We start from the raw sequence: 15,821 nt of genomic DNA, 5'->3' as shown, positions 1-15,821 counted from the left end.
ACTGGTTTAATTAAGGACACTTTGGGGACTTAAGTACCAGAAAAACATCTAAGTAGAGATGTCTGGTACTTGAAAGTACATCTAATATTTTTAAGACAGGGTCTCATGAAGTTCATGCTTTCCTTGATCCCACTACCATCGCCTCCCAAGTACTGGAATTACACATATACGCCATCATGCCTGATCTTGTCAGAAAGGTTTTGATCACCATGTGTCAAGTGATTTACAAATATGTACTCATTAAAGTAAGGAAAGAATATGGATCGAAGAGTCATCAGTGATTCACGCTGTTGAGCATAAAAAGATCTCACAAAGGAAGACTACTAGATTTAGATAGTAAATCTAGATTTACTTAGATTTGGACACTTTCTCTGAAGTCTCATGCTTAGATTCCTAGAATAGCAGTGTTATCATTGACAGTCAGTAAAAATAATAACATAATCCATGAATTGTAGCACAGTATTTATTACATCACTCAGGAAGCTGCCACAGGAGAGTAAAAGATGCAGGCCAGCCTGGAATATACACACACCAAAAAACTTGTTTCCAGAAATCCATAACAGAAAAGCAGAAACAGTAGTACTTTATATTTGTACTTGCCCTTATAGATTGTAACATGCCTGCCTCACTTTATGAGGAACTGACTTTAAGCAAAAGATGAATGAATTGGGTTTGGCATTTCAAGGGTTTGAAGTGGCGTCAAAATGTCGGTGTGAAATTGTACAAGGGGCAGCTGAGATACAGATTTGGAGCTAGTGTGATAGGATAGGACTTCAGATATAAATTTGGGAGTCATCCACACAGATGTGATAGCTGAAGCTAACAGCAGTGGGCAAGATCTTAAAGGGAGAGAATGTGGAGGGAAAATAACTCCCGGAATAACTCCTGGCCTCACTAGTGCTCCATGCCTTTTTGGTATGTCAACCAGAAGCATGTACTTCTCTTCTGGAATAATACTCCCTGGTTGTAATTTGTTATTTACGACACTGAAATTAATATACCAAGTCTTTCCTCCTTGAGAGTCAAGCCTCTATGAAATCTCCTTAGCAAGTTCAGAGGCTTTTTGCTTCATTGTTATTGGTTACCAATAGGCTCAGGGATTTTTCTCTTCCATATTTAGAAGAGAATGTGTATTTTGTCTTGCCAAACATAGAATCATGAACTGAGAAAATGAACGTTTCTCTCAAATATTTTCTTTCCTAATAGAAATGCCGGACTCCCCCCGAAGCGGCCTATAACTCAGAACCTTGTTAATATTATACATTTTTCCTTCTTCTCAAAATCATTAGGAAAGACATAGTTTTATGAGACAATTTCCACATGATATAAAGGGGAAAGTTTATTCCCAGCATTGTGCTTTTATTGCTATGTCAGCCCATAGCCTAGATCATACTATTGCTTCGTATTAGATCATTAATCTGTTAGAAATGAAAGAAAACCTAGGCATCCACATGAGAAACTCTTTATTTTCATAAATGAGGAAAATAAAATTCAATAACATACTATAAGCCTGTATTATTCCCTAGTAGTTAAGAGTAATCTCGAATCAGACAGACTTGAATTCTAGGCCTGACATTGATTAGCTGCTTGGACTTCAATTCTCAACAGTGAGCAATTCTTCAACCTCTTTAAAATTTAGATCTATATTATGATTATTATTATAATAGCTTTTACATTGCAATAGTTTATAAATATTATAATATGCTTCCTAAAGTACTCCCTGCATATAATACAGCAAATAATATATTTACTATTACTATTATTGTTCTTATGCTGAGGAAGACAAACCACTTTTTCAAGGCTATACCAGAATGAAATGGCAAACAGATTAGAATTTATGGTAAAACTTCTGGTTTAGTGATATTTCTTCTTTTTAAGAGACATTAAAATCTTCTTCAACACAAGTATAATGTTTAATTGATACATAGTACAATCTTAGAATAGATAATAAAATGGAAAAACTCACATAAAAATCACCAAGTGTCCAAATTTCATAATTTGAATAGGGTAAAATACCTTTAAAATTAGCAAAAATATTACACACATAGGTAGATATTGTTTCTCAATATTTGAAGTTGGTTTCATTTCTCTGCAATTTTTATTGTCAGCTTGGTACATGTGGGATTACAAATAAACAATAAGCCAAGGACACCCTGATATATTCAATTTAAATGACTTTAGAAAAAAATGATTTTCAGTAGCTCCATGTTCTTATCATATTCCGGAAAGAACAAGAAAAGGTGGTTGGAGAGTTGGCCAGAAAGGGTAGAAACAGAGTAAAACAGCCGAGTGGAGAAACCAGAATGGAAAAGACAGCAAACTTAAGGAAATAAGCAAGAAGATGGGTCCCAAAAATGAACACTGAGCTTCAGGTGACTTCCAAGTAATGACTGTTTCATCTGCACGGAAAGAAGCAGATGAACAGAGATAGAACCGAGACTGCCACTTTTCTCCCCAGCTCTCCAGTAATAGCCGACCAAGTGCACTTACAGAATTCTGTTTTAAAATTTTGTGTTATATTTATTTATTCTGCAAGAATCAGTCCTCTCCTTCCAATATGTGGGTCTCAGGGAATGAACTCGGGTCATATGACTTGATGGCAAGTGCTCTTACCCGCTAAGACATTGCCTTGGCTCCCACCTAAAGGTTTCTTTTTTTTTTTTTTCTAGCTGTGATTTATACCAGTACAGCTATATCCTGAACACTAATTCAATTGGTTTGTCTATGATTTTTTGTGTGTGCCAACTTTCAGACTTCTACTTCTTTGGACCTTGCTTATCTCAAAAACCAGCCTTACATTAACTTAGGAGAACACATACACCCTGCTGTATTCTTTTCATGTGACATAGTAATAAAGTATTAGGATACTATAGATATAATAGAAATTAAACTGAATGAAATACCAACAATTATTGACAGTAGAAATAAGACTATCAATCTCATTCATTCATCTTGTTATTGGGAATCACAGTTATGGTCTTGTCCGTATTAGGGAAGCACTGTGCTACTGAGATCCCAAACTCTCATTTCTATTCTTAGTTATCACTATTTACAAAAAAAAAGAAAGAAAAAAAAACTTTTTATTAATACATCAACAAGGTGAAGGATAGTTCTCTTCCAGTTTCAGCGTTTTTATTCCTTTCTACTTTCAGTCAGTTGTCTTCCTCTTTCCCACTGTCCATGATTCTGTGTGAGTCTTGGATAGTTTTACCCATCACACCTAAGAAGATACTTGTAGCAAAGTGAGGCCTTTATTACTTCTTATAGTAACTGATTTTATATATGAAGAATTTTACTACAACTTTGCACCTTTCACAAGCTGTAATTAAAGAGCTTGGAAAGTTTTGTCTGGCTGTTTTTGTGTATAATTTATGATTCTTTCAATTGCAACAATTTGTTGAATGCTTACTATGTGCCAGAGTCTGTGCTAAGCAGGCACCATGCCATCTCAAAAGGAAAAATTCATGTGAATTTTATTTTAAATGGAGACACTTGAGAACACATTTACTTTTTTTTTTTCCTGTGATGTTCTACACAGTCTCTTTCAACATCTGGTCACCATTTCATACCTTCAGCCCTTGGCACAATATTTGCTACCACCTGGGCCCTATTATGCCAGTGCCATTCATCTGTTCCATTTTCATGGTGAATAGTGCTGTTTCTAGCTTTTATGAATGAGAAGCATGCTTTAGAGCAGTGGTTCTCAACCTTCCTAATGCTGTGACCCTTTAATACAATTTCTTTGTGTTGTGGTGACCCCCAACCACGAATTATTATATTGCTACTTCATAACTAATTTTGCTACTGTAAGAATCATAATGGAAAAATCTGGGGTTTCTGGTGGTCTTAGGTGACCCCTGTGAAAGGGCCATTCCACTCCTCAAAAGGGTCTTGACCTACATGCTGAGAACTGCTGCCTTAGAGCTTGTATGAGCCCCAGGTACTGTGGTGGGAATCGTTTTGGCACTGCATACAAGCAGAGTATTAATACTATTTTTCCCTGTATCACCTTGTGTCACTATTTTCATGTTGTAGGGAATAAAAGCAAAGTACACTTCTTTTATTTTACATGCAAATTCAGGTCTTGGAGTACATTCTGTAACAAATAACCCTAGATTTGGAATAAATTTTAAGAGATGAAACAGCTGTAGAGAACATAAAAATGAGAAAGGGAGAACTAATTTGGCCTCCAGTCCTACCTCCAGGACTGAACGTGAATTGAGACACTTCGGTCTGCAACTCTGAAAGATTTAGTTAGACTTAATGTTGTCCTCAGTATTTGCATACTGCAACATCAGTTCTGATGTCTTTTTATTTTCTTTTTTAATTTTGCATTTTCATACCAATCAAGTTGCTGAAAACTGTACTTTACAACATAAGAATTTCAAAAATACAATGGCTTCTCTTATAGCAGTACTTTGGGGATGTATTGGAGCTGAGAGTATCCTCCTGGGCTCAATTTTTGCCTTCAGTTTTGCTCAGGTCTTATCTTCAGACTCCATTTCTGTCCATGCCAGTTTGGATGACAAGTCACCACGTTCTGCTTGCATGTTAGGACCCTGCTTTGGTATGTGTTTTTATGCCAAGCCTGGATCAGGAAGCATTAAGCCCACTGCCTATTTTAACTCTGTCTATATCCTGTTCTCTCCATTTTAACAAATGAACCAGTTTCTGACCTTAGATTTCCCCTTTGTGTCTTGAGCCCTTTGTTCCGCAGCCGTTGATTTCTTCTTCCCTATTATCTGCATATTGCCTATGAGTAAGACTTGCTCACCAGAATATACTTTCTGCCTCACTGGCACACCAAATTGTCTGTGAGAACTAAGGAAACCAGGTACAATTTCTCCACAGCAGGCAGAAGACAGCAGCTCCTTAATTTTGAGGCCACGTCGGCCTCCCAGTTAGGAAGCTGACAACACTGATATAATGTCTACATAGACAGGGTTAAATTAGACATGGCCAAAGACTGAGGAGTTCTCACTTGTGATTGGTGAGGACAGAGATTCCTGGAGTCCTGCCACTCCCAGAAGGGTATAAATGGGCAGCACTGAATTAGAATCTTCACAGGTGGTAGAGAGAAGGCAGGCAGAGTGGCCAGCGCAGGCTTAGAAGCAGAAAGCAGCATTCAGGTAAGATTTCTTGTTGCTGTAGTACGTGGACTGTGAAATCCTTAAGGATTTGTATGTGTATACATGTGTGCCTCTCTCTCTCTCTCTCTCTCTCTCTCTCTCTCTCTCTCTCTCTCTCTCTCTCTCGTGTGTGTGTGTGTGTGTGTGCGTGTGTGAGCGTGCATGTGTGCGTACATGCATGCATTTTGGTTCTGAGCACTCAGAGCTCCTTGAGCAAGTCTCACTCAAATCGATTATTTCTTCCCCGAAGCTGAAGATTGCTCCAATTTTTTTCTCCCCTGTCTCACACCTATCACTGATAGGTTATTTCTGAAGAGTTGTTGGTATTTGTTAAAAGGTAAAGCCTTTTTTCCCGAGAAAAACTGGGCCTCTCCAGGATAGCCTAGAGCAGATGAAGAATAACTATATTCAGCTGCATCCATTAAGGAGGAAGCTGGCAAGGGAAGGGAGGGCTAGGGCACTTGCTCCCAAGCCAGATATGGCTTGGAGGGAGCAACCAGGGAATTGAGAAATCTGTGCCAAAGCTGAGGAGGCCTTCAGGGTGATACCAGAAGGCTTGGCATGAAAGCTGTTTGGATAATCATCCCTCACACTTCTGCAGTGCTCTATGCTTTGCAAAGTGCCTCCAGGTCTGTGATTTCACTAGGTTCTTCCAGTACTTCTGTGAGGTGGTTAGATCTGGAGCTAGAGGTAAAGAAACTTGCAAGATCACCAAGTGGCAGACGTGGAACTCCAAAACCAGGGCTCCTGCTTCTTGGTCCTGTGCGCTTGAACTGCAGCAGGCTGGCAGCCTCTGGATGAATGTGAAGGACCAGCTTCTCTGTGGTGAGTAGCTTTTCAAGTGTTCTCACAACAGGCATGGAAACCTCAGAGGGAAAAACTACCTTATTACTGATTGTTACTGGGGACTTGGACTAATGTGGCTCATTATAACTAAGCTACTTTTTAGAATTCAAATTTGCCTTCTTTAGTAGCTAGCCTCTTCTCCTTTTCCAAGCACAGCTATTACCTTGTATTTTTAATCAGTGTTGGGGATCAAACCCAGGGCCTCCTCATGGAAGACAATAGCTCTCAAATAAATACTATGTCCATTTTTTTTCTGCTAACATCATTAAACTCCTGGGCATTTCTGCTGCAAAGTATTAGCATTAAACAGTGAGTCTTATACCTAGTGAGAACCACAAGACTCCCTTCTCTTTACAGCCAGCCACTGGTGCTCTGGTTACTATTTGTTTCTAGACAGCATCAGATTTGGCACCCAAAACCTTGGTGACTCAGACTGCGTGGATAACCTTTTCGAATCGCTTTCTCTGAGTTCTACTCTGATTGTTAATGAGAGCAGGAAAATGGGCATTTTCTCTCCCCAAGACAAGTGTGACTGATCTCCATAGAGCTGAACTTGCAGGTACTTTGTTGGGGCATGAAGAGTGAAGAAAGCATTTCACCAACTAATTCTAAATAGCAGAGGAATATATGTTTCCTTCTGAAACCACCCTTACCTTTGCTTCAAGGCAAAACAGCTAAGAACAACTTTGTTCTTCCTCTCTTTCATGGGTACACTATCCGGCTGACCCATAAATAACTGCTTTCACTCTCAGATTTGTCTGGTTATACCCTAAACCCAAAACTTGAAACACTGAAGACATGGAATGATTTTCCTTAATTATTCAAGCTGCTAGGGGTGACCTTGTTGCCAGGCAATTTATTGAACTTAGGTGTCTGAGGGCGGATTCTACCCAATCCAAATCCTCCTGCTCTATACTTGTAAGAAGGCCCTCTAATATCCATACAAATACAATAGTAGTTTTGCTTATTTGGAGTCCAGTAAATTGCAAATTGCCTTTGAGCCAGGCATGATGACAGTACCTCAAACACGGGAGGCTGAGGCAGAAAAATTGCCAGGAGTTCAATACCAAGCTAAGCTACATAGTGAAATTCAACCTCAAAAGTAAAAGCAATTTGGAAGCTTGCCTAGCTTTGACTTGCTCTACCTCCTGAAATATGTCGTTATTGTTGAAAACTAAATGACAGCATAAAAGCAGAGTCAGTACCAGAAAGCACAAAAAGTACATCATGGAAATCAGTTAATGACATCCATGTAGAAATTTCATTATAATCCCTCACTTAGGTCTCATGCTTCAGTAAATGAAAACACAGTAAGTGTATTAATTGATAATTTAATATGTCATCAAACTTCCATCAAAATGGAAAAATATAGTCAGTATGCTAAAGGCTTTAAAACATTTGAAAGCTCATATATTAGAAGCTTCTATGCTTTCCTTTAATTACAAGTTTGCCAGTACTCTTCTTCAAGCGTGTGCTATACCAACCCCCCTAATTCATGTAGTATGTACGTACAGAAAAGTGTTACAGCTGCATCTGAATATTATAGTGTTTTAAATGAAATTAGCATTGCTTTAAATTGTGTTGACTTTTTGTTTTACTTTGTGGCTGTGATTTCCTTATGTTATTTATTTGTTTGTTCCATTATTCATTTCTTGAGACAGTGTCTTTAAAACCTCTGACTGGCTACAAAATTGCTGTGTAGCCCGTCTGGTCTTAAACTCTTAATTCTCCTGTTTCCTCTTCCCAAGTGCTGGGGTTATAATAAGCAAGCAACCCCACATCGGCTTTATGTTGTACTGGGAATCAAAGATAAGGCTTATGTTGCATTCTAGGTAAATAGTCTATCTATGACCCATAATTCCAGCATGGTGTTTTCTTTTAGTAACCACCATTCACTTTTGTTATGTTGTACTCATGATCAGCAAGAATCTTTTCAATGATGTCTTATAAATGCAGTCGTGTATTGTTGTTAAGGCAGGTCCCCTTATATACTTAATTTTTGGAACTAAATTAATATATTTTGTTTTGTTTCTTTAAAAAGAAGTTTGTGGTAATATTTGCCCTTCCTTTCAAACAAGTATCAAACCAGTTTGCTTTCCTTTCCAGTTTTGTCATTCGACAATTTCAAAAGGACGCTTTTGAGTTGTGACCCTGCTCAGGATGGGAATAAAGAAAGAGTGCCTTATCAATTCCCACTGTCGTTCTGTTGTTAACAATTAGGTGAAAATGCGTTGTCTCCCAACTATAAATCCTATTTTCTCTCTTAACAACTGGGACATTGTGTATTGTTCAATTCAGATATTCTAGCTAGAAGGCAGTCATACAATCCTGTAGGGTTATTTACACTTCCAAAACGGAAATGAGGTTAGTTTGGCCTGACTTGTGTCTCTGAACCCATGCTATCTTATTCAAGATTAAATGGTCTCTGCCTTGCCTGTTTATGTTATCTGGAGTTAACAAAGATAAATCACAAGCCCCCAGTCTTCAGATTATCTTTACTATAATACAAATCCTCAGAAATGAATTTAAAGTCAAATTGATGGAACTCCTGTTTCAGAAGCAGACATTTTAAATACAAAACTTAACCACAAGTCAGTACAACAGACAGAAGTGTTGAGAGAATATGCTGTTGATCTGTTAGGAGAGAAGGTGGACAAGAAGAAAAAAAAAGTATTAGTCTCACCTTTCCCTATTCATTTCAAAAGAGAACTTTTTCCTTCCTGGGAGTTTGTGTTAGAGAACAGGTAAAAAATTTAAAAAGCCCATATTCATAAAATTGATTCAGTCCTGAAAAACAGAGGAATCCAAAACATTTATGACAATTATGACAATTATAAAAAGACAATAACCCAACATCAAAACTTATATTCAAACACATACTAACTAGGCGACCTTGGAAAAATCATTTATTATTTGTGGGACCTACATGCTAAGTTTCAGTTTCTGTAAACATGGATAGTGTCTAGTGAGTCGTGTTGTGATGGTTAAGACGAGATACGCCCCAAACTCCCGAAGCCTTCTTATAAAAGAAGGCTTAAAAATAAGGAGGAATATTACTCAACAGGGATTCACTTCCTACTGTTCTATTTTTTTAGTCTTTTGAAAGGAATTTTAATTTGTAACATTTCCTAAATAAAGGATGTACATGTGAACACAGTGTAGTTTATCAGATTCTCCTTATCTTTCAAACTGATGCCAAGACATTATTAATAAGTTAATGCTGGACATTTAAATACAAATATGCACACATAAACATATAGTTCATCATTCAATAGCAAAGTATTATGTTATATTTCCTATAATATAAATTCCTTATCATTACTTTGGGTTAGAAAAATCAGTATTTCTTATAAGTCAAATTGGAAAGAGGTCATATAGGTTGTCTCATATGGACTAGCAAAACAATCTATTGAATTGTCAGAATGAAACTAGTGTAGTACTCCTAGTTACTTTTAAGTCATCATTAACGTATTTTGATATATATATGCACATGTATGTATACATATATGATTAGATTGCTACATTAATACAATCATCTTATTAATTTGCAGAGCCCACACGCAAAGTTTATAAACAATATACATATTTAAAGATCATTGCTTTGGAATATTAAATATAGAGATATTTCTTTTAGCTATTCATCATACTTTAAATCAAATGTTCCCATTCCTCTAATGAGTCTACCCATCCTCTTGAACTATTTGTTTCTATCAATATCTTTCTCCTAGTAACCCAAACAGGGAACTTGAAAGTCATCTGTAACTTTCTTTTCTTATCCATCAAGTAAAATTAGTTGCCATGTCTATTTCTGAAACAGCTTTCATATTTGCTTATTCTTTTCTAATTCTATTGCTAACCATGATAGTTCATATTTCATCTAGATTTTTAAAAATAAATGAGTTGTTGCAGTGTTTTAATAGCCTCCTATCTGTCTCCAGTCTCTTGCTCCGTTATTATTTGTGTGCCTGCATGTTTCAACCCTACTATTAGAGTAAGAGCTGCTTCAAGCAAGAAGGCATGGCTGGCATCTTTCATATATTCAGTATGGTGCCTTGCTTGTGATATAGGCATCCATGTGTTCCTAAGTAGATAAAATTAGATTGGTCTTTGAATTTCTGCTCATAACTTAAAATTAGTGGGTTTTAGAATTCATATAATCTTCCCAGTTCATATAGTCAAACAAGATTAAAATGATATTGACCATCAACAGCATTCTTTCTGAATAAGTTCTTGGATATTTACTTATTCTAATTAGCTACTCTCAAGAAGGTCACATTATCTGAGAAAATATGTGGAAAATATGTGTATTTTCAATAAAATACAACTTCACTTTTTTGAGATATATGCACACGAGTTGAATTTCAGGCTATCTTTTATGAGATTCTTATGATTACTTGCACGGATGGTATAAGCTCGCTATGTTTACAAGAAAAATCAGTTTTTCTTCCTTCCACTTTTTACAACTTTTCTGTAGATACCTTAAAGGAAGTGAAGAGATGTGATACTAAACCTGACATGACTTAGGATTCTCAGAAGAAAACCTTTATAAATTCAATGCAGTGTTTTGAAGCTGTGCTTTAGGAAGAATATGAAAGGGAAGTAAGATCTAGCCAGTTCTCTCATTACTGAACAGTTACAGCCTTTCATTGTTCATTTTTGCAAAACCTTCAGAAATAGTATATACCAAGTAATTTCAACATAAACAAAATTCTGAATGGATGAGTGCTTCTATTTTCTTCCCCATTTGTTGATGTGTTACAAATACAGTGAGTGAATTTTGCCAAGAACTTGATGTAAAAATAATTTACTCCTTCTCCTTTTTGTTTCTAGCTGTTATTATTACACATGAGTCCCGCCTTAAACATCTAATCCTCCCAAGTACTAATGATTAAAATTTGCCTCTTTGCATGATATTCCACTAGCGCTCTACCTCCAGCTCTGCTATTTTGCTGTGAGGACTTCTGAGCAATTCAAACTTGCTTTTCTATGATATTTGAAACCTATAAATATAAGTCATGCTTGTGCTGTAAATGTCTCCTGTTTTCAGTATATATACTTTATTTTTAGTTTTATTTTAAACCCCACGTTTCTTTCTTTGTTTATTTGAGATTGTTTCAGCACCATAAAAACTGAACATCCATTGCGAATATTGGCAGCAGTGGCTGCTCCTTGTTTCAGACTGATTATAGGCAACTCCTTTAGGCCTGCATGACAAAGAGGCTGCTGACATCACCATTGATTGCTCTGTTTCTCCCACGCCAAAGCAATCTGTTAAATCAGTATAAAATTGATTTTTGCAACTTGAAGCTACAAGGATACAATTGGTTTCTAAGCTGCCACATCAATCAGATATTTTTAAAAAATCGTTAGTGAGCCTGTGTATAATGCATGGGTGTTCCCACCCACATGATAAAATGATTGGCTCCTTCTTTGTATGCACATTTCCCTTGATAAATGGCAGGAAATTATATCATACTGTATGGGCTACTTCATATAGGTTATTTGTTACCAGTCATGTCAGAACAGTTACTGTAGCAAATTTTTAGGCAATAAACAACCACTGAAGAGGGTAGGTTTTCTTGTTTATTTTAACTTGAGAAGATCCCAGAGGCATTTTCTTGAACAGCTTCTAATTTGTGGAAATGAAGTTTGGTGTTCGATCTACTGCATTTAGTAGTCCTGTTAAGTAAAGCTTTATTCTCTAGAGGTGTTAAGGCTTCTACGGTCGTCTCCATCCCCTACTTCTACTGAAGCTTATTATTAGAACAGGTTGCCTGAGCCTTAACTGTTAAATGAACTTTACCAAAAAATAGTATTTTTCTTTTTTGCTTGTTTTGTTACACAAACAAACATGTCTGAACAAATTTATGCAATTATCATGTGTGTCAAGTTACATGCTAAGATGCAGAAAATCCCAGTAACTTTATAGTTTTAAGGATAGAATCTTTGTTTCTTTTAGGTGCTGAGATTTTATAAAATTTTCTCATAACAAAAAATCGTAATAAATTGCTTGGTAGGGATTTTATATTATGTGCATATAGAGAGAATTAGAATTATTCATATGATATTTAAACTTCAAATATCATAAACAAATTAAGCTTCAAATAGTGAGATAATGAAGTTAGCTTATTTCAGAATTTGAATTTCCAAATAGTATAAGAACAGACTTATCTTTCTGTGGCTGATTTTGGAAAACATTGAATTAAAAGAATCGATGAAAAATGTTCTGAAATTGGTCCGATTTGATAATCATTCCTACAGGCTTGCTAGCATTTTCTGAATGGACTTATAATAGCAGAGTCCAATGTGTAAGACACTACTTACATCAGTGTTGTATTACTATAAACTGTTTTGTATATTTTAAATCATTTTTTTAATTGAAAGATAAGTACATCAGTTTTTTCCTTCATTTCTTCCCTTCAGACTTTCTCAGATACCATTCTTCCAACAGTTTCCATTTCCCCCTCAACTCTCAAGCTGAAAGCCTCTCTTTCTATGATTATTGTTACATACATGTATACATAGATATCCGTGGGTAAGTTCGTGCATGCACATGCACAAATACATACATTATATGCAAATTCAATATGTTAAATCAGGTTTTTTTTGTATTCTGACTGTTGCAGTCATTCTGCTCCCTCTTCTTACAATGTCCCCTGATCCTGAGATACAGGAATTGTGATATAGACGTATCCATTGGGGTTAGGATCTTCATTGTGTTTAGTTGTGGTTTTCTATAATGGTCATCATTTGTTGTAAAGAGGGACTTGGTTGATAAAGGGTAATAGCTTGGCTAGCTTTCCAACGCTGAGCATAACTTCCCTCTTGTTGAGTGGGTCTTAAGTCCAATTAGACAACTGTTGTTTACTACTAACCTATGAGTACCACTTATTGCAACCTTATTAATATTTTGCCATTCTCATCGTTATGGTTCATAGGTGTTACAGCTAGGTTGAACTATTTGTTTCCCTTCTTTGGAAGCTTTCATCTATTTTCTGAAACTGTGGGAGCTAGACCACCGCAGAGGCTTCTAGGTCAAAGCAGCTCAAATTATCTGACTCCAGTGTCCTAAGTGTGTGGTATCTTAAGCAATAGGGCCTCATCCTCAATCCTTAAGATGCAATCAAGGGCTCTAGTAATAGTTTATACTGTCTGGGGAATCACCTGGAGTACACTGTCTAATCATTTGAAAGGAGGTTTCTTGTGCCTGGTAATATGATTTTTGCTAGTCTATGTTTCTTATTAGAAGCATTGTCAGCCCAAGTGGCTTAACTTCCTCAAAAACGTGTGTGCTAAACACACACACACACACATACACACACACACATATGTATGAATATGCATTTATGTGTGCACACATACTTTTATACATTGTATGTAATTTAAATAACTATAAAATACTATGATTCCTTGAGGCTTTATTGAATAACCTTGATGCTGTTTATTCCTGTACTTTCTCTTCAGTGCTAACCTCTCTCCTTTGCAGTTGGAGACCCCTCCCATTTTTCTGCTTCTCAATTCATATCTCTTGTATCTTGCTAATTCTCCCCTAAGCTACTCCCATCATTGGTCTCTGTATAATTTCCTGGTTTCTGTAGTTGCTTCATGTTTTATATTCCCATCTGCAGATTTGGAGCTAGGAACTATGGATAAGAAAGAACACAGGGCATTTGAGTTTCCATGTCCCTTATTCAATACAATCTCTGCTAGGGCCATCCATTGACCTAGAACTTTTATGATTCCATTTTTCTTTACAAATTAATAGTATTACATTGTGTATATAATACCATTTTCATTCTCCTTTTCTCTCTTGAGAGACGTTTAGGTTGTTTCATTCCCTGGCTACGTGACTAAGACAACAATGGACATTTCTGACCAAGTATCTGTGGAGTAGGGTGCCAATTCCTGAATATGCTGAGGAGTAGTATGGATCATATGTTACAGCTTTATTTAGCTTTTGAGGCATTCTCCACATGGGATTTCAGAGTGACTGAAGTAGTTTTAAGACCCATGAACAGTTAATGAAGGTTCCTTTTTCCCCACATTTTCTCCAGCATTTGTCAGCTGTTTTGTTGATCTTTGTCCTTCTGCCTGAGGTAAGATGAAATCTCAAAATTGTTTTGATTTACATTTCCCTAATTGCTAGGGAAGATGAACACGTTTCTCAGAAATTCAGCTTTAATGATAAGGACTACCTTAAAATGAAATATGAAAAAATGTATTGCAAGCAAATGGGATCAAGAAGCAAGCAAAAATTGACATCTGACTGTCTGACAAAAATACTTCAAACTAAAACTAATCAAAAGGGACAAAGAAGAACCTGTCATTATTGAAAAGTAGCAATTAATCATGTAATTTGGAAAATATCACAACACTTAACATATTTGCCCCAAATCCTAGTGCACCCAACTTCATAAAAAGTATACTAATGAAATTAAATGCATAGACTATCAAAAATCCAATAGTAATCAGTGATTTCAATACCTCAGTTTCTCCAAAAGATAGGTCATCTAGACAAAGAAATAGAGAAACCTCAGAATTAAACAATATTTTTCCATCAAATGGACCTAGCAAATCTATAAATATCATTCCACCCAAACACCACAGACTATACATTCTACTCAACAGCATATAAAAGCTTCTATAAAATTGAATGCATGCTGGGCTGGAGAGATATAGTGAATGAATGAGTGAAATTTATGCCCTGGCAATGCGGAAGCATGCATCAACAGCCCGAATATGGCGGTTCCCTTAAACTTGTTCATATTGGGTTTTATGGTCTGTTGATGAAGTTGACTGATCTGGTTTTTCCACAAGAGGGCACCAGATCTCATTACAGATGGTTGTGAGACACCATGTGGTTGCTGAGAAATAAACTAAGGACCTTTGAAGAGACGGCTCAGCCGTTAAAGTATAGACTCACAACCAAAACTATAAAACTGAGTACATGCTGGGACACAAAGCATTTAGTAAATAAAATAAAAATAATCCCATGTGTCCTATCTGACCATTGTCCAATAAAAATTAAAATCAACAGTAAACTAATCTCTAGTAAGAATATTATCTCACAGACATTAAACAGCTAGTCACTGAATGATGAATGGGTTTGAGAAGTAAAAATATCCATGGAACTAAATAAAAATGAAAATGCAATTCAACAATACAGTAAAGTCTCTGGGACACATTAAAAGCAGTTCTAAGAGTGAAGTTTACAACCCTAAAGTGCCTACATTAAAAAAAATCAAAAAGAACACAAATAAATGTCTTAATGATGCATCTCAAGAATTTGGAAAAGCACATAGAAACCAAGAACAGTGGAGGGCAAGAAACAATAAAAGTCAACCCCCCCAAAAAAAACTGATAAAATAAAAATGAAGATAGCAATGAAAAGAATCAATAAATGTAAGATCTAGTTCTTTGAGAAGATAAAAAAGATCAACAGATACCTGGCCCAACTAATAGAAAGAAAGAGGAGATCCAAATTAACATAATTAGAAATAATCACAGAAGCTTTACAACAGACATCAAAGAAATATAGAATATTATAAGAGAATGTTTCACTCTCTTATGTTATAAAATGTAAAAGAAATGGATGATGGATTTCTTGATTTATCCAAACTAACAAACACACACATACATACAAATGAACATAAAAATTAAACACAAACTATTAGGGATAGGAAAGGTGATAAAATGAGCAAGGGATTATGAAATGATAATGGGATGATTATTACCAAACTATGTTATGTGCATGTATAAAATGTCACAATGAAATACATTTGCTTTTATAAGTAATATACATTTAGAAAATGATATATGCAAGATATTTTTATTTAACCTGTAATT

At 36.0% G+C, this 15,821-nt stretch overlaps 1 protein-coding gene across 6 annotated transcripts in view; it reads left to right on the top strand.

Annotated features, from left to right (window-relative positions):
- The window catches only part of Rps6ka6 (ribosomal protein S6 kinase A6), a 181,690-nt gene that overhangs the window by 15,924 nt on the left and 149,945 nt on the right, over positions 1-15,821 (top strand). Inside the window, exon 3 of one of the 6 annotated variants that reach the window (XM_050127558.1) lies at positions 5,776-5,954. The exons of 4 other annotated variants lie outside the window; for them this stretch is intronic. The gene's annotated coding sequence lies outside the window, so the exon portion shown is untranslated. Of the gene's footprint in view, positions 1-5,104; positions 5,130-5,775; positions 5,955-15,821 lie in introns of those variants that run through there. One more of the 6 variants, XM_050127560.1, reaches the window with a different exon arrangement.

Source organism: Alexandromys fortis, unplaced genomic scaffold (genome assembly GCF_014885135.2).
Source record: "Alexandromys fortis isolate MF-2015 unplaced genomic scaffold, M_Fortis_MF-2015_v1.1 scaffold_188, whole genome shotgun sequence".
NCBI classification, from domain to species: domain Eukaryota; kingdom Metazoa; phylum Chordata; class Mammalia; order Rodentia; family Cricetidae; genus Alexandromys; species Alexandromys fortis.
Note: the sequence above shows the minus strand (reverse complement) of the source record. Positions and strands in the feature narration are given on the sequence as shown.